The sequence below is a fragment of the Dromiciops gliroides genome, chromosome 1 (assembly GCF_019393635.1).
Source record: "Dromiciops gliroides isolate mDroGli1 chromosome 1, mDroGli1.pri, whole genome shotgun sequence".
NCBI classification, from domain to species: Eukaryota; Metazoa; Chordata; class Mammalia; order Microbiotheria; family Microbiotheriidae; genus Dromiciops; species Dromiciops gliroides.
The window spans coordinates 740,538,775-740,564,888 of NC_057861.1; the positions used below are offsets into that span (position 1 = coordinate 740,538,775).

At 39.5% G+C, this 26,114-nt stretch overlaps 1 pseudogene; it reads left to right on the top strand.

Moving 5' to 3' along the window:
* The first annotated feature begins 21,504 nt into the window (after positions 1-21,504).
* Positions 21,505-21,830, top strand: LOC122753942 (annotated as a pseudogene).
* Positions 21,831-26,114: the final 4,284 nt, after the last annotated feature.

The window sequence follows — 26,114 nt, forward strand, 5'->3', positions numbered from 1 at the left end:
GGAGTCAAGGGGTTTGGATCACTTTGCTGGTCCATGTTGGGATAGAGGCCAGAATTGGAGTCAGAAAGACTCGGTTCAAATCCAGGCTCAAACACAGGTAGATGTGTGACCTTGGGTAAGTCACCTAACTTCACCATGTCTCAGTTTCCTCATATTTAAAATAGGGGTGATAATAGATAGAATGAGATAATATTTTTAAAGTAAGGCAGTTGGTGGCACCATAGTGCACGGAGGCTCCAGACTTGGAGTCAGGAAGAATCATCTTCCTGAGTTCAAATCTGGCCATAGATGCTTACTAGCTGTTTGACCCTGGGCAAGTCATCTAACCCTGTTCCTCATCCATAAAATGGACTAGAGAAGAAAATGGCAAGCCACTATAATATCTTTGCCAAGAAAACCCCAAATGGGGCCACAAAGTGTTGGTCATAACTAAAATGACTGAACAACAATTTAAAAAGTGCTTTTCAAAATTTAAAGTGCTATATAAATTTATTATTAATTAGTATTAATATTATCATTAATATTGTCCTCTGGATATTGTTTTAGGGTGTTCACTCTAATAATTTAAAATGACATAGTTGATAGATTACTGGGGTTAGGTCAGGAGGACCTGAGTTCAAATACAGCCTCACACAGTTATTATGTGACCCTGGGCAAGTCTTTTAACCTCTGTTTGCCTTAATTTCCTCCTCTGTAAAATGGGGATAAGAATAGCGTCTACTTCCCAGGGATATTTTGAGAATCAAATGAGATATTTGTAAGGAACCTGGCGCATAGTAGGTGTTATATGAATGCTAGTTATTATTATTATTTCCTCATAATATGAGAATATCAGAGGTATACATGGGCTTTCCATCAGTTCCTCATACTTACCACATGAATAGCCTATTTTCTATTCTAAACTGTCTTCATAAGGCCATGGCATTCTTCGCTTGTAACTAACACCCTAATTCTTTTTAGTCTACCATTCAATTCCCCCCCCCCTTATCAATATAGCCTCTTTAGTATGAAGCAGGAGATACAGCATGATCATGATCATGATCAATCATCATCTAAAATACCATATATAGCATTTTACTCTTTGCTAAGTCCTTCACATACTTTGCATACATTATATTATCTGTCCTTCTTAGACTGTGATATTGGTACAGGAAATATTACCCGCCCCCCATTTTACATATGTAAGAACTGAGATTCAGACTGGTTAACAACCACCAAGTGGCCAAGGCAGGATTTAAACCCAAGTGTTTCATGATGATCCCTCCAACACTCTAAAAAGTCAAATTTAGTCATGAGAGAGACCTTCTTCCTCCTATTCTGAGATATAGGGCAGAACAACAGGAACTGACTTACTCCTCCTGTGAGATCAGCTTTCCTTAAAGGGTGATTTAAAACACTAACTATAAAATAGAATTTGCCCAAGAAGGAAAGATGGGGGCCATGAGGATGGAGGGAGGCTCTTAGGAAAAAATGTACTTGGCCACAGTGGTGAGTATTAGAGTATGGTCCAAGGGAAAGTATTTAGGTATTGAATGAATGAACTAATAGTTAATCAATCAATTTAATTAATTAATTAATTAAAAAGCATTTGTGTCTACTATGTACAAAGAATTGTGAAAATTGAAAAGTGAGATAACTCATGCTCTCAAGAAGAGATCAGATTGGTAAAGTGCTTAGCATAGTGCCTTACACACAGTACACCTTTAATACATCCTTCTTCCCTACCCTCTTCCTTCTCCTTCAAAGAACTTATAGGGGAAAACAAACAATGCATATAAGGGGTTTCACTTCAGGTAAGATGGAAGAGACCCATGGTCTTCGGGTGTGGTGACAAAGCAGATGATAATGTATTTTCTTTAGTGTCGTTTCCATTAATAAAATCAATTCATCAAGAAACCTTTATTAAGCACCTACTATGTACCGGGCCCTAAGCTCAGTGCCAAGGGTGCAAAAGAATCAACAAAACCATATCCATTTGTAATATTGAACCACTTCATTTGACCAAGAACTTGACCATTAAGAACATTCTTATTTTGTGTCTTCAGCCATAAAGACAGAATGGAAAAATTCTCCCCGAGACTAATACACACACACACACACACACACACACACACACACACACACAGTCAGTCAGTCAGTCAGAGATAGAGGGAGACAGAGACAGAGCTCACAAATGAATATTGTACTTCACAGCCTTTTGTCTAATGCCTCTGTTTTAAAAAAATAGATATCACTAAGTAGAGGTGATATTTGTTGTATGGCTGCCTAAGGAAATACATAAGTGATCCTCCAGCCAGTCCCTGCCCTTTTCCTGCTTCTGCTTGTTGGGTGGCCAGCTCTGCTGTAGCTGATCACTTACTCCAGTAATGGCACTACATTGATATTTAGCAATAAAGAATACTAATAGGCAGATGTGCAGACATGTGACAAATCCACTTTTTTTTTTTGTGAGGCAATTGGGGTTAAGTGACTTGCCCAGGGTCACACAGGACAAATCCACTTTTAACCCTCATACTGATCTCAATTACTTGTCAAGCTCGAGGGTCTCTTATAGGGGGCTGTTGTGTCTTTTTTGTTTGCCCCCTGGGTTTAGTTTCTTTCTCTTCTTATGCAGAGACCACTTAGAAACTACTGACACATGGGATCCTACAACCTGAGCTGGAAGGGCTTTAGAAGCAGCCAAGTGGGGCAATGAATAGAGTGTCCAACTGAGAATCCAGAAGAGCTAAATTCAAATTTTACTCAACTGAATAGCTATGTGACTCTGAGCAAGTCATTTAACTCCTGTCTGCCTCAGTTTCCCCCTCTGAAAATGGAGATGATAATAGCAATACCAAAGTTGTTGTGAGGATCAGCTTTCCAAACCTTAAACCACTATATCAATGCTAATTATTATTGGTTTTTGTTGTTTGCCATCTAGTCCAAACCCCAGATGACTTTCCAAAGATCGTTGTCATAAACGGTAGAGCTTGATTTTGGGCCTAAGTCCTCTGACTCCAAAACCAACACTCTTTCAACTGTATTGGACTGCAGGCCCCCACCTTTCCCTTGTGCCCACTTCTCAATGTTTTCAGAAATCAAAGCTGTTGATTCTCCAAATCTGGGACCTTCTTGTTCCCCATCCCATCTTGCCCTCAGTCGTTATCTCATACCAGAGTTATCCTCCTAACCTTCACACCTTGGATCACTTGCACTAACTCATCCTCTCACTGCAGGTCTGTACTTTGGCCCAGTTATACACCTTGGCTCTGCTACTTCATCTCCATGCAACCTTGAGCAATTCACTAAATCCATATGGGCTTTAGTTTCCTTATCTTGAAGGAAAGTGGGTTACATTAAGTGACCTCTGTGGTACCTTTTATCTCTAAATCTATGCATTTTTTTTTATCCCTCTCTCCCAGGGTCATAGCATTGATCTCTGCATCCTTCCAGTGCCATCCAATGGCAACACTAAGTCTTTACTTGCTTTTTGTTTTTCAAGGTGTCTCCACACAACACCTTCCTCACCAGGTGGCCAGATCTCTGACCATCATTATCAAACACTACTTCCCAGTAAGGGTACATATTGATAGTGCCTACCTAGCTGGCAAATTAGCAGATATAACTGACAGCTGCAGATTCATGCCACCTTCCCCACGCAGCTGTCTGCTTTGCATCTTGACTGTCCCCTGAGCCTCACATTATGAGTTTCAGAGTAGGGTTTCCAGGAGCAACAAATATTGTTTGTGGAATATTTTCAGTCTCTGAAAACTCTGTGAGGAACATTGCTTCAGGTAGCCTCACTTATTGGGGAAACATTTTATGCTAAAAATACATTCTCTAGAAAATTTTTAATTAAATCTTGGGGAGAGTTTCCATGGGCTAAACTTAATAATTTTCCTTGAACTATATTTCAATGCTTCAATGAATCTGAAGCCTTATTTACATGGGTATGCCCTTAAGCATGGCAGATTGTAGCTTGTCCATCCCTTCATATCCTATGTAACTCTTGTGTATGTACTTTTCCAAATCCTTCATGGGATATTTCCTTAATGCATCCGTTTCCACCCTTCAAGACCCTAAATATTCCATAGATGCCCATAAGTCCCAGTGGTCCATTGTTTTTTCTCCAATTTTACTATATAACCTGCTTATGTCCCTTATGGAATCCCTTATGATGTTACCCCTTTTTGGTAGAGTATTCACACTGACCAGTCAGTACTACATTACCCTCTAGGCAACCCCCCTATTCTTGGGAAGCTGTGGCATTCCAGACTTTCAAGCATATAGCATCACTGGAAGAATATTCATCTTCTAAACATAGTTGGGTGCTTGTAAAAGTGTTTGCTACTCTGATGGAGGACATCTAGCAAAGAGTCCAAGTGGAAAACCAATTCCCTAAAGATGATGAGATCTGCCAGATACTTCTCTTTATGAATGATATTGTGCTAATTGCATCAAGCACCACAATATTACAGAGGCTCCTCTTTCTTACCAAGCTAAAAAGGCTTCAAGGAAAAGTCTGCTGGATCACTGATTACCTGCCATTTGAGGTCCAGACAAGCAAATTCAGAAAGGGTCAGCCCCAGAATTCTGGCTATTGGGCAATCCATTTTTCAGCTTTTTTTTTTTTTTTAGCTTTGTAAGACATTCTAGAGCTTGGGTTCTGCTGGCATAGATTTGAAGAAGCAGAGGTAATTTCCATGCAACATTGTAGGCAGAGTAGGAATTGAGGGGAAGACCAGGATATCATCATTATTCCCATTTGTGTATAAGGTTGATACCATTGACATCTTATTGAGGTGCTTTGAGTTCATTTTCTAGTACAAATGATGAATTGTAAAAACAAACAAAAAAACTCACACTCCTTTACTTTCCTGATTCTCTTTGTGGCCATGATGTGCATTTATGAGACTTATGTTTGGAGTTGCAGCTAGGGTCTTTGGCCATGGGAAAAATTCCTATGAGAGGTTAAGTGGTACCTGAGAGGATCCTATTTCAATTCAGTTTAACAAGCATTTATATTGCACCTGCTATATTCCAAGCACTGAAGATGCGGAGAAAAATGAAGATTCATGACTTTGTGCTCACCAGCACTGGGGATTAACCAGCTGAGCCAAAGGATAGGTCTGAATGGCAATGAACCAGTTTTATTTACAGGAAGGTGTATCCATTGCCTTTGGTTAGTCCATGGAAATCAACACCTTTTTTTCCCCTTTTACATCACTCATTGTGCTTATTCAGATTCTTTCATCTCCAAGAGAAGTAAGATTGCAGAGATAAAGGAGACAGTGCATTTCCCACCTTGGAGAGAACTGGCTGTGTGATCTTGGACAAATCATTTCATCTTAGAGAATTTCGCAATCTGAATTGGAAGAGAACTCAGCAATTGTTTGATCCAATACATTCCTGAAAAGGAATCTAGTCTATAATAGCTGCCATTTATAGAGCACTTTAAGATTTGCAAAGCACTTTGCCTATGTTTATACATTGGATCATTGCAACAACCTTGGAAGGTAGATGCTGTTATTATTAGCATTTTCAGATGAGGAAACTGTCAGAAGCCTAACCTCTCTCAGGTTCAGTTTCCTCATCTGTAAAATGGAGATAAGAGTGACATCTCTCTCCCAAGGTTGTTGTGAGGATGAGATGGGTAATATTCATAAATTCTTTGTGTCAAATCTCTTAATAAATACTAGCTATTGTTAGCTATTATTATCATCATTACCACATCATATTGCTGACCCATATTGAAATTCCAGTTCATGAAAATCCCCAGATTGTTTGTAGACAAATGTTTGCCTCACTTTGCCTCTCCTATACTTCTGAAGGTGATTTTTTAAACCTGTTTAATATTTTTCATATAATAAACATGAAACCCATCTCATTCTATTTGGCATTATGCTCCAGCCTGTCAAGATCTTTTTGGATCCTGAAAGTCATCCAAAGTGTTGGTTACCTGTCCCATCTGGATGTTATCCTTAGATTGGAGAACCATGCCATCTCTGCTGCTATACACATTATCAGATGAAAGAAGGGTCTCCATTTTCCTCATCTGTAAAATTTGAGAGAAATCAATCAAGTATTTATTGTTACTACTATGGACCATGCTAGGTTGTAGAGATAGAAATAATCCTTACTTTAAAAGAGCTTATGTTCCAATGGGGGAGACAACAGGTTACACACACACACACACACACACACACACACAATTGTGTATAAAAGATAAAAGAATAAACACATGTAAATGAGACTGATTACCTATCTCTAAGATTGTATGATTTCTCTTGTCCTATCCTGTAGTCTTTGATTTTCTTTCTTTCTTCCTTCCTTCCTTTCTTTCTTTCTTTCTTTCTTTCTTTCTTTCTTTCTTTCTTTCTTTCTTTCTTTCTTTCTTTCTTCCTTTCTTTCTTCCTTTCTTTCTTCCTTTCTTTCTTCCTTTCTTTCTTCCTTTCTTTCTTTCTTTCTTTCTTTCTTTCTTTCTTTCTTTCTTTCTTTCTTTCTTTCTTTCTTTCTTTCTTTCTTTCTTTCTCTCTCTCTCTATTTATTCATTCATTTATTTATTTATCCATTCATTCATTTATTCATTCACTAATTTATTTATTTATTTCTCTCTATCTCTCTCTCTCTCTCTGTCTCTCTCTATCTATTTGCAGGTTAATGAGGGTTACGTGACTTGTCCAGGGTCACACAGCTAATAAGTGTCAAGTGTCTGAGACAGAATTTGAACTCAGGTCATCTTGAATCCAGGGCCAGTGCTTTATCCACTTCACCACCTAGCTGCCCATTGTTTGATTATCTTTAATGGAAAATAGGGGCACACCAAGGAAAACCTAAATCATCTCAAAATTTTCTATCACTAAGGCTATATCTTAGGGCAGGTAGGTGGCACAGTAGATAGAGTTGGGCTTGGAGTCAGGAAGACTCATCTTCATGAGTCCAAATTTGGTCTCGGACACTGACTACCTGTGTGAACCTGCAAGTCACTTCATCCTATTTGCTTCAGTTTTCTTATCTGTAAAATGAGCTGGAGAAAGAAATGGCAAACCACTCTGATATCTTTGTTAAGAAAACCCCAAGCGTGGTCACAAAGAGTCACACACAACTGAAACAACTGAATAACAATAAGAAAGCTATATCTCAGAAACATCATACTCAGCTTCATGCCCTCTAGGTCGTAATAATTTTAATGAAATCAAGCACCTTACCAAGTGAGAGCTGACTCCAAAGGTGGCATGTCCTCAGAGTGCTCCAAAAAGAGCCTGAGAAACAGTGAATCTGGCAGTTCAATCCCTGTCCTGCTTGGATATAGCCCCTTGACGATGTCAGTCACACACAAGCATGCATCACATCACAGGTAAGCCTAGAGGGAAGAGGGGGAGGATGTGTTTGAACCCCAGGTTTCATTACAGGAAGAAAAGGATCATTTGTCAATATCCACAGTTCACTCATCCCCTTGTAATTTTATATTCACATTCTTAGCTGGGAAGCCTGTCATGGGGAGGCCAGACAAAAGAACTTTGCTCACCCTACCTTGGATGTTTGTAGGTATTCACAGCTGGGGCTCCTTTTACACTGAGTTATAAGGTATTTAAAATAAGAACCCAAAGGCTCACTCACCAGGAAAACAAGCAGAGGAGTAGAGGTCTCAGCTTACATTCGGTTTGTGCTCCAAGTTTTCATTTCTCACAAACCAAGGCAGAATATTTTTCTATCAAGTTTCTCTTTAATGCTTCCTTAAAATGCATACACTGTCTGATCCCCTATGGTTGCATTTGGTATTTGACTGCTTCTTGGATCTCAAGCCTAGAATTCACCAGGGGAGGCAATGCTGGTACATTCCCCTGGCCTCCACCACTGACCCCTCCCTATTAGTCAGCCTTATAAGGCTCCCAGCTTTCTAATCTTACAAGAAAGAGATGGCCATGGAAACAGGAGGGGATGTTGACTTGCAAACCACAAAGCCTGCTCGTTTGTTTTTTTAAAGAGCTCACCGGAATTTATACTCTTTATCCTCTGGGCTCAACAGAAAGAGAGAATTCGGATAAATCACAGCTTGGTCTACTGGGACATATATACTTGAACATCAACCTGTATATAGAGCTCATTTGAAAAGTGATTACAAAGAGACAAATGAATTTTCAGTGAAAGTTTTTACCGACCAATGTCCTCACGGGGGGAGGATTTCAGCTTGGGATGAGGTGGGGTTAGTTCCCCAGGGAAGATTTCAGAACTTTCACACCCAAACAAGAACAGCTGAATTCATCTTTGTTAAGTGCCTTTGGGTAGCCATGAAGTGAGCTGAGTATCTAAGGAAGAAAGGCATCAATACTTTAATGCAGCCATGACCCATTCAGTAGAGGTATTTCTTCCAGTGGTGTAGATGTCACCCAAGGAGAGCCTTATAGTGCAAATCTTGGATATCAACCATTTTCATCAGCTCTATCTAGAGGAAAACCAACATCTGATCTATTCTATAAGATAGGTGAGTGGTATGTAAGTGAAGTGCTATCTGTTTCAGAAATATTCCTTTAAGTTGTTGCCATCATTATTGTCATGACAACTTCATTGCTCACCCCTTTGGTGTTCAGATAGAAACAATGTTTTCTTAATAGTCTTTTATTTTATTTTTCCAATTACATGTAAAGATAGTTTTCAGCATTCCTTTTTGTAAGGTTTTGAATTCCAATTTTTTCTCCCTCCTTCCCTATCCTCTCCCCAAGACAGAAAGAAATCTGATATAGATTATACAGTACAATCACATTAAACACATTTCCACATTAGTCATTTTGTGAAAGAAGAGTCAGAACAAAAGGGGAAAACCCCAAGAATGAAGAAACAAAACAACAACAGAGTGAAAACAGTCTGCTTCAATCTGCATTCAGACCTGCTAGTTCTTTCTCCGAATGTGGAGAGCATTTCCCATCCTGAGTCCTTTGGTATTGTCTCGGGTCATTGTATTGCTGAGAAGAGCTAATTCAGATAGAAAAAATTTTGAAAGAAATTTCTATCCTACTATCATTCTTCTGTATTTATTGTTTGGCAGGCTATTGCATGTGTTGACCAAATGATAGATTTTTGTAAATGAATGGAGGAATTGAGATGTAAGTGCATCTTCTTCTATAAGCCCTGAAAATATCTCAGGACAACTTGAAATGCAGACAGGGTGATGGAGATGACATAGACCTCATTCAGGTCACACTTGCTTTTGATTTGAGGGGGCTATGCTTTTGTATCTTGAGAACATTTCATTACATGTCGTAGTTTTTTTGTCATAACATTGTTTTCATCTTTCTGTTTGATGGAATTCAGATAGAAATGCTCCTGGGACAGTTCGCTATCTTCTTCTTATTCTTTTGTGTTTAGTATTTGGTGAACTCTTGCTCATGTGGATAAAATGATTGATTTTTGTCCCTTAACTAAAGCATTATCAGTACAAATTTTGGACCAGAAGATGTAAAGCTCTTAAGAACATTATGACTCAGTATGACATAGGAGATAGAGCTCTGCACCTGGAGGCAAGAGGACCTGAGGTTGAATCCCATCTAGGCCAGGGAAGGGAAGAGGAGGGAATGAAGATTTCTATAACACCGCTTCTATGCAATGACACGGCCCTTCACACGTCTTGACCTCTATTTTCTCGTATGTAAAAGTGGGATGATGATAACACCTTCCTCCAGGAATGTTATGAGGATTATACAGGATAATATCAAACGCTCTATGAGTATGAACTATATCATCTATCCCAAATCTTTGAGAAAACTGAGGCTTATAAAAGTAAGAGGCTTTTCTATGGCCACATGGATCCTATCATAACCATGTGATAGAACCAGGATGTTCATTCTGAATATAGTCCTCTTTGTGCTACGTCATGAGATATGTCATGTTAGTGAAAGAGACATGAGCCAAGGAGCCCTAAAAAAAGAGACCACAGTGGGGCGGCTAGGTGGCACAGTGGATAAAGTATTGGCCCTGGATTCAGGAGGACCTGAGTTCAAATCCGGCTTCAGACACTTGACACCTACTAGCTGTGTGACCCTGGGCAAGTCACTTAACCCCCATTGCCCCGCCCCCCCCCAAAAATTCAAGTGAATAAAGAGACCACAGAATCACACTTGGAGAACTAGGACTCTTAGTGATTTAGTCTCATCCATTAGGGCAGCTAGATGACTCCATAATGAATAGAATACTGGGCCTGGAGTTAGGAAGACTCCGCTTCCTGAGTTCAAATCCAGTCTCAGACACTTACTAGCTATGGGACCCCAGGAAAGTCACTTAACCCTGTTTTCCTCACTCATGTGTACAATGAGTTGGAGAAGGAAACAGCAAGTCACTCCAGTATCTTTGACAAGAAAACCCCAAATGAGGCCATGAAGAGGTAGACACAACTAAAAAACCAACTAAACAACAACTAAAATCTGATCCATTGATTTTTTTTTTTTTGGTGAGGCAATTGGGGTTAAGTGACTTGCCCAGGGTCACACAGCTAGTAAGTGTCAAGGGTCTGAGGCCGGATTTGAATTCAGGTCCTCCTGAATCCAGGGCTGGTGCTCTATCCACTGTGCCACCTAGCTGCCCCTGATCCATTAATGTTACAAAATTGTAGAGGGAGTCCTAGTGTGGAGAAACTTGTTCAATTTTCTACAGGCATAAACATTGTAGAGATGGGATCCAAACCCAGGACCTATGATTTCAAATCCAGAACTCTGTGTATGGCCCCAGATCGCCTCCCCATGTCCTCAATAAACCACAAGACTTTATCTTTGCCTCATGACAAATCACTTGAGGCAAAAAGTTTTGAAGATAGCATTTCTAAGTGATCATTATCTGGGTATTTATAGTCACCACCAATAGCATCAATTGGTGTTTAGCTCCATACATGAGTGGGACACACCCATGTATCACAATGAGCTATGTATTTGAGCTGTGAAAATAATGATCAGTTGCCCTAGATTGAGAACTTCCTAAATAACTTCTTGGGTCCTTGTGAGATCGGGTTTTCTCTGAGTTTCCCTTCCATAACCTGCTAACTCAGGCCTCCAGGCATTGATTCATGTGTTTTTCTCAGCTCAGAAAATCTCATCTCATCCCTTCACCTGTGTAACATCTAACCTGGCTTCGAGGACCAGCTCAACCCCTACTTCCTTTGTGAAACATTCCTTGTGAGTTTCTAAGCCTCAGAACTGTGCTTGTACTTAAAGTGGAGAGACTACATAACTGTCATATACTACTGAGTGTTTCATGTGGGACGATTTTAGCTTCCAAAGTAGTCTGGAAACTCCTAAAGAGCAGGTACTCATCTTATAAACTCCTTGTATCTCCCCACAGAGCCGAATGTAGTTCTGGGACTAGATAGAGTGTCTTTCACTTGCTGGATCAATGATAGAGAGGAAAGGGCAGTGGTTCTGAAGTCAGAAAGGGGAGTTGAAAAGATGACCTACCTTCCAGGTCTCTTCTAGATCTAAATTTCTGATGGACGTGTCTCTTCCAGGTCTACATCTATGGGTGACATTAAACTGCTAGTTTTATGTATGATTACATTTTAACTTAAACAATTAATGGTCAGTTTTCATTGCACTCTTTAACAATCCTTAACCTGCTCTATTGTTTCAGTCAGAGATGCAAGATGTAGTATAGAGAGCTGTAGTCAGGCCCATCTAAGTTCAAATCTTAGCTTCTCCACTTATTAGTTATGTGACCTCAAATCTTTACAAGTCATTTAATCTCTCTGGGACCTGGTTTCCTCACCTGTGGAATGAGAGAGTTGGAAGGAATTATTTCTAAGGTTCCTACTTTACAGCTCTGATATCCTAAGATCCCATGATCCACTTCCCAGCAGGGGCATCAATCTTGCCTGATGGCCAGGTAGGGGCAATGGCGTTCTTGTCCAAGATGTGTATAACTTTGATATATTTGGGCAGTGAAAGTGTAGCCTAAGATCATCTGGAAATCCATCTCTTCCTTAAGATTAAGAAATGATTAGGCTAGGAAGAAAGCAAGTATAACACTATGTCAGTCTGGCAGTGTGTGGATAAATTCACCACGATGAATGGCTAGGGTTTAGGGTCCTCAAATGAGCTCTGTGAAATATCACCTCCACCTAGGAAATTGGTCCCCATCTTAAGGGCAGGTGGAAATGATATCTGTCCCACAAGGGAGCTATGGAGAAGCTGAAAAGTAGATTAACTTTCATCCTATGAGAGAGCTGACAATTGTGCTAAGAAATTGCTGAATGAAGGAAGAGGTCATATTGAATAAATGACAGCCCATCAAGGTCAAATAACAATGTCTATTGGTAAGAGGAAATCGTCCTTCTCTGAGGGAGCAGGGTTGTGCAAAGAAGCTGGTTGTCAGCTGAAGGCATGCAGAGTCACTGGAGGAAAATGTTAAAACCGTTTCCATCTTAGAGTTGAGTCTCTTTCACAAATTATATGGATGGATGATGCCAGAGGTTGGGACTTTATAAAATGACCATTTTGCAGAATGGAACTTAATAGTCATGAACTGATGTCATTCAGCACGAAAGGGATTTCATCTTCTTGTGTAGATAACAGGTACAAATCAGTAAATATAAAATAATTAGAAAGTAATGAGGAATTATAAAATAGAATCACAAAAAGGATGCTATCAAAAATGGTTCAGTAAATGGGAAATGTGTTGGTTCTGTGGTAGAGTGTAAGTTCCTTGAAGGCAGGGACATTTTCTTTTTTTTTTTTTTTTTTGTATTCCTGGCACACCCCAGTGAGTAGCACACAGCAGACCGTTCCCAAATGTTTTATGATTGACTGGTTAATAACCAATGCACGGTCCGTATAATGCAGAGGCATTCTCATGATGTTGAGAGAAGATCTAGACATGTTGAGTGGACCTCTATTACTCAACTTGTGAAATTACCTTTTTTTTTTTTTTTTTTTTTTTTGGTGAGGCAATTGGGGTTAAGTGACTTGCCCTGGGTCACACAGCCAGTACATGTTAAGTGTCTGGGGCCGGATTTGAACTCAGGTCCTTCTGACTTCAGGGCCAGTGCTCTATCCACTGCGCCATCTAGCTGCCCTGAAAGTACCTTTTTTTTTTAAAGACCTTTCCTTAATGTCCAGTGCCTTCCCTTCTGAGATTACCTTTACCTACTTTATACATTTTGTTTATGTCTCTATTTATATACCTGTTGTCTTACTTATTTGAACATGAGCTCCCTAAGGGCAGGGAATCTCTTTGTCTTTCTTTGCATCCCAACACTTAGTGCAGTGACTGACTCATCATAAGAACTTCTAGTACATCCTTCTTCCCTGACAAAAATGGCCCAGGATGGAGGGTTGTAGATGGGTTAGCATGTGCACCACTGGGAAGGCCACTGGCATTGATAAGATCACAAATCTGTATGAGTAAGTCAGTCTATAGAGTAATTTCAAGAGGGAGAAAGTGCTAATAATTGGAGAAATCAGGAAGGGCCTCCTGTAAGAGGTGGGATTTAATGATGCAGTGCTTTGATGCAAGCTAGTGATTCTAAAAGGCAGAAGTGAGGAGAGAGAGCAACCGAGGACTACCTGTGCAAGCACATGGACATGGGAGAGGATTGATGTGTATAAGGAACAAGACAGTTCAACTAAAACAAAGAATGTATGACATGGAAGAAATAGATAATATAATATAATATAACCTAATATAACATATATAATACAGTGTAATGTAATATAATAATACAATACAATATTTTAATATAATATAACGACACACCATGACACAACTTGACACAACACAAGACAAGTTAAGATAAGTTAAGATAAGATAAGACAAGACAAGACAAGATAAGATAAGATAAGATAAGATAAGATAAGATAAGATTGGGAGGGTAGGTATGAGGTATAGTGATAAAAATTTAAAATACCAGGCTGAGGAGTGTGTATTTTATACTGACAGGTCTAGGCAGCCATTGAGGATTTTGTAGCTATACGTGTGCATGTGGTGTGTGTGTGTGTGTGTATGTGTGTGTGTGTGTGTGTGTGTGTAGGGGGAATGACATGGTTATGGTTTTTTTGTTTGTTTTTTTGTTTGTTTTGTGGGACAATAAGGGTTAAGTGACTTGCCCAGGGTCACACAGCTAGTAAGTCTCAAGTGTCTGAGACCGGATTTGAACTCAGGTCCTCCTGAATCCAGGGCTGGTGCAGTTATGTTTGTTTTTGAAGAACATTAGTTTGGTAGTTTTGTGGAGGATGGCTTGCAAAGAGTAAAGACCATAAAAGGAAGACAATAATATATTACAGAAGAGATACAGTGCTAGTCTTCGAATTGGGAAAGCCTTGTTTTCAGTCGTACCTTGGACATTAACTAGCTGTGTGAAGCTGGGCATGTCCCTAATCTCTGTGAGCATCAGTTTCATCATCTGTAGAGTGGAAAGAGCAATCCTAGCTACTTCACAGGGTTATTGTAAAGAACAAATGAAATAATGAATGCAAAGTGTTTAGCAAAACGTAAAGTACTATATGAATACTATTTTCAGTATCATTTAATATGATATCACATAATTCATTCGTTGGGAAATCTGAGGGGGAGATGTGATCATTTCGCTCCCAGGGCATCCCCCTCCTCTTTCACTCCTCCATGCAACACAGAAAGAGAGGTCAAAGCAACATCCCTCTGGTGATATTAACATAAAAAGAACAACACTTCCATCAAATCTATCCGGAAACAAAGCAGAAGGTCACGCCAGAGATTCCTGTCTCCCAAATCTGCAGGGAGAAGCAGAGGCCGACTCTTTTGGCCATCCAGGCATGGTATCGTTAATATTCTGGGGCTTGATCTCCATCCTAGCTTTGCTGTTCTCCCTGTCATGGTGAGGTCCCTAGGGAAAACACCTCCGGGAAAACCGTGTCCTTCAGCTCTCTTTGCACTAAGCTTGATGCATCTTCCCAGAAACACAGTGAAACGTTCTGGCATCATCTTAACAGCAAAATTCAGCAAGTGTGTTCCCAGCTCACAGTATCACCCTCTCATTTGGGCAGTCTTTTTGGCCTTCACATTTGGAACCATCTAGATTTCCCACCTGCTCAGTGCCATCATTGTAAGCACTGGCTTAAGTACTCTTTCTATCAGGCACTAATGGGGCCATTTGGGACCCATGACAAACAACAAGCCTACTGGGAGTCATTTGCCAAATTCTACAAATCTCTCTATTTCAGCACTTAGGATTTCTCCCTTTATTAGCTGAGAGAAAAGGGAAACAAGTGGTACAAGGATGTGTTTCTCCCCACACTGCTTAAGTTCAAAAGAGACAGTGAGCAAAGAAGATGAGAAGAGAGTGTGGATTGAATTCCCAAAGAGCCCACTGCAAGGATTCTTTTTGTTCTTTAAGGTTTTATATTCAGTTTCTGCTATAGTGGGAGAGACAGGAAAGGTGTGCAGTCCTAATGAAAACAAAAAAAGCCCCAAACAAAGACCACCACCATTTTAGGAGAGGAAGAGCAATAAGGATTTGTGGAGGTATTTATTGACTTTTTTGGGGGGATTGAATCTGTCACCAGTCAGGCAAGCCAAAGATGTGTGTGTGTGTGTGTGTGTGTGTGTGTGTGTGTGTATACTTGAAAATAAATATGAAATAATGACTTTATTTTTCATGATTAAACCAATTGAATCTAGAGAACTCCAAATGTGGAAGCCGAAAACAAACAAAAAAAACCAACAACCCCCCCCCCAAAACCCAACCCAAATAAGATGGCAGTAACATGAGATGGGAACCAACTTTCTGCATTTTTCCTTTTGTTAGAACATTTCCCTTGGTTAAAACATTAAATAAATGTTTTTAGATTCAACCAGGAATAATGAGGAAAAGGGTGCGCCTGGAAGCTCTTAAGCAACACATTTTTTTTTTTTTTTTGGTGAGGCAATTGGGGTTAAGTGACTTACCCAGGGTCACAGAGCTAGTAACTATTAAGTGTCTGAGGCTGGATTTGAACTCCGGTCTTCCTGAATCCAGGGCCAGTGCTCTATCCACTGCATCACCTAGCTGCCCCAAAATAATTTTGTATTACACAACTATTCTGGGCTTGGAGTCAAGCAGAGCAACATTCAAATCCTGCCTTTGAAGCTCACTATTAGCATGACCCTGGACAAACTATTTAACCTTCATCTCTCAAGCAACTCCCTAGGACTTAGCAGCTAAGGCATAGATGGGTTGCAATCAGCTTTGATGGAGGGAATTTGTATGTCGGGAGGTCCACAGACTAACAGAATTTTGGATTGTGACATGGACAGAGCTCTGGATAGAGAGTTGAGAAACCTGGCTTTCCATTTTGGTTTGTTTTTTTTTTCCACTAACATCGAGAACTTGGATGAATCACTTGTACCTTAATTTTCTCAGATGAGGGGGTTGGAGGGTTGGATTGGCTATCAAAATGGTAGGTTTTTTCTATTTTCCAAAGTTTCTTACTATGATCTTATGCTAGCTCACTGGAGGAAACTTCTTTTTTTCTCCATGATGAACATTAATCCATTCTCCTCCAATAAACATTTACCAAGCACCTCTGTGTATAAGACCCTGCTTTAAGAGTTTAAGTTGCAAAGGTAAAAATTTACCCCCACAGAGCTTACATGCTATTGGAGTGTATTATTTCTACCTTCTTCAGGAACTCTTAAAAGAAATGGCGAGGAGGTTTCCATCCTGCCATCCTATCTAATTCACCACTGGTAACAAACTAGAGTTTGCTTATAATCCACTAAATGCATCTCCATGGTCCTTTGGGTAACCTGTGATTCTCCTGAGAGGGTAACCTTAGAGGGTTTATAGCCATGCAACACAACTGGAATAATGCTGGGCTTAAAAGATGGGAGCTCTGAGATTTGGATCAGCGGGGTATTACTGACAGTCAATAGTCAGTCAACAAACATTTATTAAGCACTTATTAGGCTCTGGGGATACAAAGAAAGGCAAAAACAGGCCTTGCACCCAAGGAGCTTTTAAATGAGGGAGTTTTAGCATAGTGTTGGCAGCTCCACTTTTGAATTTACTTGTGTCTTTGGTCTTTTCTAGTCCTTTACCAGCTGTTAGAGAAAGTTCCCCCTGTTTCTCCCTGATTCCATCCCCCTTTAAGTACTGATGTGGAGCTGCCAATGTTCTAATGGGGAAAGAGCATGTTAATAATGAGGTACATACAATATTGATTTATACCTATTAGGAGGAAGGAGATCTGAGAGGGGAAAATACTAGCAGGAGGGGTGACTGCGAACAGCCTCCTAAAATAAATTGTGAATTTATACATAGGCTGTCCTCAAAGTCTTGGTGCAGTTTTCTGAGGGTACATGCATACCTGGATATGTGGATATTGATATGTGCTACAGGAGAGGAGAAAATGGGTAGGGGATGAAGGGATGGAGACACAGAGCCAGGGAGACAGACAGAGCCAGAGAGACAGACAGAGTGAGAGAGAGAGAGAGAGAGAGAGAGAGAGAGAGAGAGAGAGAGAGAGAGAGAGAGAGAGAGAGAGAGAGAGAGAGAGAGAGAGAGAGGGAGAGAGAGAGAGAGAGAGAGAGAGAGAGAGAGAGAGAGAGAGAGAGAGAGAGAGAGAGAGAGAGAATATACATGAATACTTAGGAATTTTGTTTCTCATTTATCCATAGTGAGTGGAAGGAAATTTCTGTATCCTTAGCTGGCCTCATTTTCCCCTTCATTCATCTAAGCTTTTGTTTTTATCACATCTGCTTATCTCCATTACTTCTGACTTCTCTCACAATTAGGTGGCCTGGTTTTCCAGGCAGAATGATAACTCCTCTGTAAGCAAGAATTTCGGAAAGGAAGGAATGGGGAAGGAAAGCAGCAGTTATCAAGCTAGATCATGTTCTCCTCAGTTTTAGATTAATATTGATTAACATTGAGCTATGCAGTAACGTAGGTGGAAGGCCATCTTACATGGTCAAGGAACCCTGAAATGTTTTCCACAATTACACTATAATTATACAAGCTTACACATCAAATACCTTTGGGCTGATATACTGGGAAAATCCCCAAGTGTGCAATAGTCCTTAGAATGTGTTCATAGTGGAGTGGGTGGAGCAGGAGTATGCTGGTAAATATTTAACAACCAGCTCTCTGAAAAAATATGCATATGATACATTTTAAAGTTTAATCTACATAATTCATATTTCCCTCTCTATTTTAAGCCTAGAATCAATAAATCAAAGTAATCGAAGCCTTGATTTGTAGCATTTACAGATTTCCAATGTGCAAATGCTCACAATGGGAATCTAACAATCAGGAGAGCTGGTTCTAGCATACTCCTGGGGTGGAGGCCTGTGCTGCAATACAAAATAAGATGGATATTAGGCTATCATTGAAGGCCTTAAGTTACAAGTTAATCATGCTGCATGCAAGGTGAATCTTAGTTTCCCTACTGGCCAACACCTGCTGCTGGGGTATTAAAGAGAGGCCTAATGAGTGAGAAACAAGGGATCTATCCATGTAATAGCTGGTTGTTGCTGTTTAGTCGATTAGTCACATCCAGCCCTTTGTGATCCCATTTGGGATTTTAATAGCCTCGTTGTGATGGGGTTTTAAGGGTCTGAGGAAAGATTTGAACTCAGGTCCTACAGACTGCAGGGCTGGCACTCTATCCATTATAAAATACTATAAAAGAACAAAGATGCAAATAAGTTCTAAATTGGAGATGCCAACATTAGAATAAAGCATCCTGAAAATCCAGTACGAGGGCAAATTATTCTGGTCGAAGATGAAAGCTGAGTCAATCTCTGGCGAGCCCACAAGCATTGCACACTCAACATGTCCAAAAGAAGATTAATTCTTTTTCTTCCTAAATCCACCTCCATTCATTATTTCCTTGTTCTTGTTGAGGGCACACAGTGTTTACAAGCATTTTCTCCTCAATCTCCTTTATTGTATACATCCAATTAATTGCCAATTCTTTTGATTCTACTTCCAAACCACCTCTCTTATCCATTCCCTCCTCTCCACTGACAGGGCTATTAACCCTAGTTAAGGATCTCAGAACTTCTTTCTTGAGCTATTGTCTTTTAAAAAAATTATAATTTTTTTCTCAAATTACATGTAAAAACAAATTTTAACTTTGATTTTTAAAACTTTGTGTTCCAAATTCTCTTCCTCCCTCTCTCCCCACCCCCTCTTAAGAATTCAAACAATTCAGTATAAGTTATACACGTGTAGTCATGCAAAACATTTCTACATTAGTCAGGGTGTAAAAGAAAACAGACAAAAATCTTTAGAAAAAGGAACTAAAAAAAAAGTATGCTTCACTCTGTATTCAGACACCATCGGTTCTTTCTCTGGAGATGGATTACATTTTTCATAAGTCCTTCAGAGTTGTCTTGGATCATTGCATTGCTGAAAATAACTAAGTCAAGCTACTGTCTTAACCTCCCACTTGGTCTCCCTGCCTCCCATCTCTCTCCATTCCATCATCTACATTGCTACCAAAGTGATTTTCCTAAACTCAGCCTACCATGTTGCCCCCATGTCTAATAAACCCCAGAGCCTCCCTATTAACACTAAGATCAAATTCAACCTCTCTATTTTCTGCCTTGAAAGGTCTTTACAACCTGGCTCCAACCCACCTTTCCAGCCTAAATCGTGCATTAGTCCAGTTCACAAACTTTAGAGTCAGCCAAACCAGCCTCCCCTCTCTTCCTCGTACACAGCACTTCAGCTGTCACCTCCCTATCTTTGCATTGGCTGTGTTCTGTTCCTGGAATGCATTCTCTCCTCATTTGGACCTCTTAGAATTATGGATTTCTTTGAAATTCTGCTAGATTTTTCTTTTCCCCCGGAGGCCTTAAGTGGAATCTCTCTCTGTGCCCAGGGCATTCCTCCCCGCAAACCCCCATCACCTATCTTCTATGACAGCAATTTTCTCCCATTGGTGAACTCCTCCTAGGGTGTCCATTTTGGGGAAGATGCCCAGACTGTCCAACTTTCATCCCCTTCACAGACACCTCTGATGTTCCAAATCATAGCACACTGTCCTGAGTGTGTATTTCTGCCACCCCCCAACACACACTTTTCTGTTCCTTTTGTGTAACTTCTCCTTTAGAAGCAACTTGAGGGTGGAGACTGTCATTTTTGCTCTTTGTATTTTTATATCCAGATCTTAGCATAGTGCCTGACACTTAATTATGGCTCAATAAATACATGTTGCCTTGCATTGTGTTGGTTCTCTTCCCAAATAGCTTTGTTTTCACTTTGCATATATTTTGCATTTACTTTGCAAGTCCATGTTGGCATTCCTAAACAAATATAAACTCTGGGAGGATAGGGGTTTTCTTTTCAGATTTATCTTTGTATTTCTAGCTTCTCACAGAATATTTATTAAGTACTTGTAGATTGATTCCAAGTTGGAAGAGGGATGAGGAAACTGAGGCCCTTAATCATATGGTGGATTGTAATTCAATGAAGAGACACATGGGGTAATGGATAGGGGGAAGCCCTTGGAACCAGGAAGCCCTGGGTTCAAATCCTGCCTCTGACGTATGTTAGTAGTGCAACCCTAAGCAAGTAATTAATGTCACAGTCTCTCCAGGCAGCCCATTAAGATTATAAGGATGGAACTATAAACACAGGAGATTTTTACACAAATGAAATCAATGCCTTATCCTCCCCCCACCCAAAAAAAATCACAGAAAATGAATAGTCCTCATATATACTAGAGTCATGATGGATATAGTGTCAGTTGCTCCAGTTCATAGATTTTAATTTCTAAGAGGGGAGAGTGTTGGATGAGCTGGCAAGATCTTTTATCTCTTTCAGTCTGTTTCCTAACTCCAAATCTATAATCTTTTTTTTCTTTTTAAATTTATATTTATTAATTTAACATTCATTTTTAAACATTTAGAGTTCCAAATTCTCTCCCTTCCTCTAGCTCCTTCCCCATTCATTGACAAGGCAAGCAATATAATACCAATTATATATGTGAAGTCATGCCAAACGTTAAATCTATCACCTCTTGATAATCTTGAGGAAACAGTACCTAATAAGAAAGGGCAAAACCTAGAGGATCACTTACCATGAAGACTTCTACTACAATCATCCCTTGATACCTCATTTTGTCATGGAAGCGACCATCTAGGATTTCTGAAGGCTACCTAGGCAGCATTTTCATTTAAAGGGAATTAGCACTGATATGAAAGGATTATTTTGAAGTGCTAAGGTATTATAATTAGGTACTGGCCCCTTGGACATAATCTTTGCTTAGCTTTTGATTCATCATTTGCTTATTTGTTTTTGTTTTGTTTTGTGGGGCAATGAGGGTTAAGTGACTTGCCCAGGGTCACACAGCTAGTAAGCGTCAAGTGTCTGAGGCAGGATTTGAACTCAGGTCCTACTGAATCCAGGCCTGGTGTTTTATCCATTATGCCACCTAGCTGCCCCCTATTTATTTGTTTTTAAAGAAGGCTGTTAATCCTTTGCCGGCCTTGACACCACCGTGGTCTGACTCGCTGTGCCCCCCCACCCCCCCCCCACCCCCCGCGACCTCCAGCCTGGACCCGAGTAGAGTGTAGACCACCAAAATGCGCTACGTGGCCACCTACCTCCTGGCCGTCCTGGGCGGGAACGACGTCCCCAACTCCAAGGACCTGAAGAAGATCCTGGACAGCGTGGGCATGGAGATAGACGAGGAGCGCATGAAGAAGGTCATTGAGCTGAGCCGCAAGAACACAGAAGATGTGATCGCGCAGGGGAGCAGTAAGCTGGCCTCCATGCCCTCGGGTGGTGCCATCACTGTTGCGCCAGTGCTGGCTCTGCTGCCCCTGCTGCTGCAGAGGAGAAGAAGGAAGAAAAGAAGGAGGAGTCAGAAGAGTCTGATGATGACATGGGCTTTGGTCTCTTTTTCTGAGCAACCACCCTGATCCTGGAGTGAATAAACGTTTTATTTAAGAAGAAAAAATAAAATAAAATAAAATAACGAAGGCTGTTAAACATCACTGAATGTCGTGCTAATTTGGGATCTTCAACAGGAACTAAGTCAAACAGAGACAATGGAAAATTTACCCTTAATAAGTAACTTTATTCCTAACCCTAACTGTAATTCCTGTTTACAGGAACATCTTCAGGATCATATGACTACACAGTGTTCCCTGTTTTATTAAGATCCTACTTTTTGCAAAAGAGTTGAATGTTCATTATACATCATGGGGTACTGGGTTCTGTCCAGATACATACTAAATGAGATGTAAGGAAGGAAAAGGAGAGGAAAGTAGAACCGTCCAAAGACACAATAAGGAGGGGGGAAAGTTTCAGATTCAATGGACAGGAGCATGAATAAATTAAAGCAGGGAAATAATGTGGTACCTTCTGCTTCCACCACCACCACCATCATCAATCACCACCACCATCATCATAGCATTTATATAGCTCTTTAAGGTTTGCACATATCTCATTTGGTTTTTATAACAACCCTGGGAGGTAGGTGCTATCATTTTTTCTTTCTTCATTCATTCACTCACCTATTTATCTTTCTATCTACTTATGTATTTATTTACTTATTCATGTAACCATTTATTTATATATTCATTCATTCACCTATTTATTCATTTAATTAATTAATTTATTCATTCATATATTTATTTAATCCTTTATTTATTTATTTATTTAGAGTTTTCTCATCTTACATATAAAAACAAATATTAACATTGATTTTTTAAACTTTGTGTTCCAAATTCTCTTCCTTCCTTCCCATCCTGCCCTTAAAAACTCAAGCAATTCATTATGTTATACGTGTGCAGTCATGCAAAACATAGCAGACAAAAAATCTTTAGAAAAAGGAACAACAACAACAAAATATACTTCCATCTGTATTCAGATAGCATCAATTCTTTCTCTGTAGATGGATTGCATTTTTCATAAGTCCTTCAGAGATGTCTTGGATCATTGCACTGCTGAAAATAACTGTCATTTGCATCAGTTCATATTTATAATGTTGCTGTTATTTTGTATACAGTACATTTCACTTTGTATCAGCTCATGTAAGTCTTTCCAGGTTTTTCTGATAGCATCCTGCTCATCATCATTTTGTGTGTTTTTTTGTTGTTTGTTTGTTTGATTTTTATACTAAACTACATTTATAAAGTACTTTAAAGGGAGATTTTCTTACAGAACACCCATGAGGTTGATTTTTTTTTTTTTTGCGCGGGGGAATGAGGGTTAAGTGACTTGCCCAGGGTCACACAGCTAGTGTCAAGTGTCTGAGGCTGGATTTGAACTCAGGTCCTCCTGAATCCAAGGCCAGTGCTTTATCCACTGCGCCACCTAGCTGCCCCGAGATTGATTATTCAAAGAGCAATAATAGCTAACATTTATATAGTACCTTATCCATGACAAAGAATTGTCTTCACAATAGCCCAGCAAAGTAAGTACCATCATCATCACCATCTTTATGATCATCTCCATCTTACTTGGCTCTTGCCTCTGCTTTAAAATTTTTCCCAGTTACCATTGTTGTGTATCCCTCCATCCTAGTTGCTCCCCATGATATTTACTCTATTTTCTATCTTCTTTTACCCTTTCCCTCCTCAAAAGTGTTTTGTTCCTGACTGTCCCTTCCCCAATTTTCCCTCCCCTCCTTCAACCCTTCCCCTCTAATCCCCTCCCACTTCCCCAAAGGGCCAAATATATCACTATTCACACTTGAGTGTGTATGTTATTCCCTCTTTGAGCCAACTCTGATGAGAGTAAGGCTCACTCATTCCCCTGCTCCTCCCCCATCTTCCTCTCCACTCCATAAGCTTTTTCTGGCTTCTTTTATGTGAGATATTTTACCCCATTCCACCTATCCCTTTCTCCCAGTGCAATCCTCTCACCTCTTAATTTTATTTTAATGATGTCATGATGGGGCAGCTAGGTGGCATAGTGGACAAAGCACCCACCCTGGACCGAGGAGTACTTGAGCCCAAATGCGGCCTCAGTCACAAGACTGCTCAGAAGTTTCTAAGGTCAGATTTGAACTTGGGTCTTCCTGACTCCAGATTCAGCCCTCTATCCACTGTGCCACCTAGCTGTCCCCTGTTGAATGAAAATTGTATTAGACACAATTAAAATAGTGGAGTGGAAAGATGATGAAAAGTCTGAAAGAGGATGGCAGTTGTTGGAAAGGATGTAAATAATTGACTCAGAATTAAGGAGAAGACCAGGACTTGAAGGAAAGTACTTAAGGAGAAAACTGCATCTACCTATGCAGGTCAACACCTTCAGAGTGTTAGAGAGTTACTGAGAAGCTAAATCACTTGCCCAGGGTCACAAAGCTCATATTTTTCAGAAGTTGGGTTTTAGCCAGGTCTTCCTGGCCTAAAGCATAGCTCCATTACTTAACCAAACTACCTGTCATTCACACAGGCATTTCTGACACATTGCTCCATCTGGGCCATCATCCAGTTAACCCACTTATCATTAAGAATACAGGCTTGGTGTAGAAACAAGCAGTGAACAACAACAAATCATTGTAACTGTGTATTCATTGGGCTGCTGAATAGTAAAATGGCTAGAACCCTGGGTTTAGAGTCAGAAAGATCTCAGTTCAAATCCTGCCTCAGATATGCATTTGCTGTGTGACTTTGAGCAAGTCACTTAAGCATTCTCAGTTTTGGTTTTCTCATCTATAAACCAGGAATAATAATGGCACCCATCTCTGGGAGTTGTTGGGAAAATCAAATGGGATGGTGTATGTACAGTGCTTTGCAAATTTGACAAGCCTAAATCAATATTGTTATTGTTATTACCATAATTATTATCACTGGATTTGGGGAATGATAGCCCCTGTGAGTGCTGGGCATGACTGTTTTATCCATGCTTTGTCTGAGATTGAGTCAGTATGAGGAATTACTCCTCTTAACTTTTAAATCATTTGATGTCTGGGGATTCCTTATCATAGAACTAAGACTCAAGGGATTAACCCAAATGGACAACATAATTTTGCCTCAACTTTGCAGAAGATGGAAAACACTAGATTCCTGATCATACTATTAAAGGACTTCTTGATTCCAAATCTTCTTACTGTAAATTATGACTAGATAAGCCACCAGTGAGGTGTAGAGGTAGGAAGAGCTTTGTAGGAGAAAATGGTGTACTGACACCTTTTGCACAAATAGATTATTTCATTTGACTTTTTGAATTAAAAGGATTTTTTAAAATTATAGTTGACTAAATATTTAGAATACTTTCTGGCTTTTTTCAGTCATTACCAGTTAAGAATTTTATATTTGTTTTTATACTCTGTTATGTTACATACATTATATTATATCATACCATAGTTTTAGAAAATGTGCTCTTTAATTACATTCAATTAAAAAATGTAAGTTAAAAGCAGATTAGATTCCCCCTACCTCATCCTTGAAACAATGATGTATTTTTATCTATTAGTATTAGGGGATCTTGTTATGAATCAAATAATATAATAAAATAAACTCAATTTATGATTTAATGAATTTTTCTCCCTCTGGAAGATGACTTAAACATGAAATTAATTATATAATCAGATTTAATTACAAATGAAATTAAGTCATATATAAATTAAGTATTTCTTGAAGGTAAGCTTCATTTATACCATTTTATAGCTATTTCTAAATTTTAAAATATCATTAGAAAATATATAAATATACACATATATATGTGCATACACATTCAAATATAATAAATGTATTATGTATGTATGCAATCAGAAACATAACTAGGGCAGGGCAACTGGGCACTAGAATTAATAGGTTGCCCACAGAACCCAATCAGTTAACTCAGGAGCCTAGAAATAATTGAAGTCAGCAACCAATTTGCCAGAATATTTAGGTGGCACACCAATAATAATATTTATCGATGACATAAAACAAGATAGGTAACATGTTACATGAAAGAATGAACAAAAAAATGTCTCACCAGCCTGAGATTGGGCTGGATTCAATAAGATGAAATTTAACAAGGAAAATATTTTCAAAAATTATGCTTAGGTTCAAAAATTATCTTCACAAGTATATGATAGATGACACATGGTTATGTAACAGGTGGCCTGAAAAAGGTCTTGAATTTTATAGGATTGCAAGTCCAATATGAGTCAACAGGGTGATATGGCAGCCAAGAAACTAATGGAGCCTTTTCATTAAAAAGAGGCATGGCCTCCAGCCATAACCAGATGATA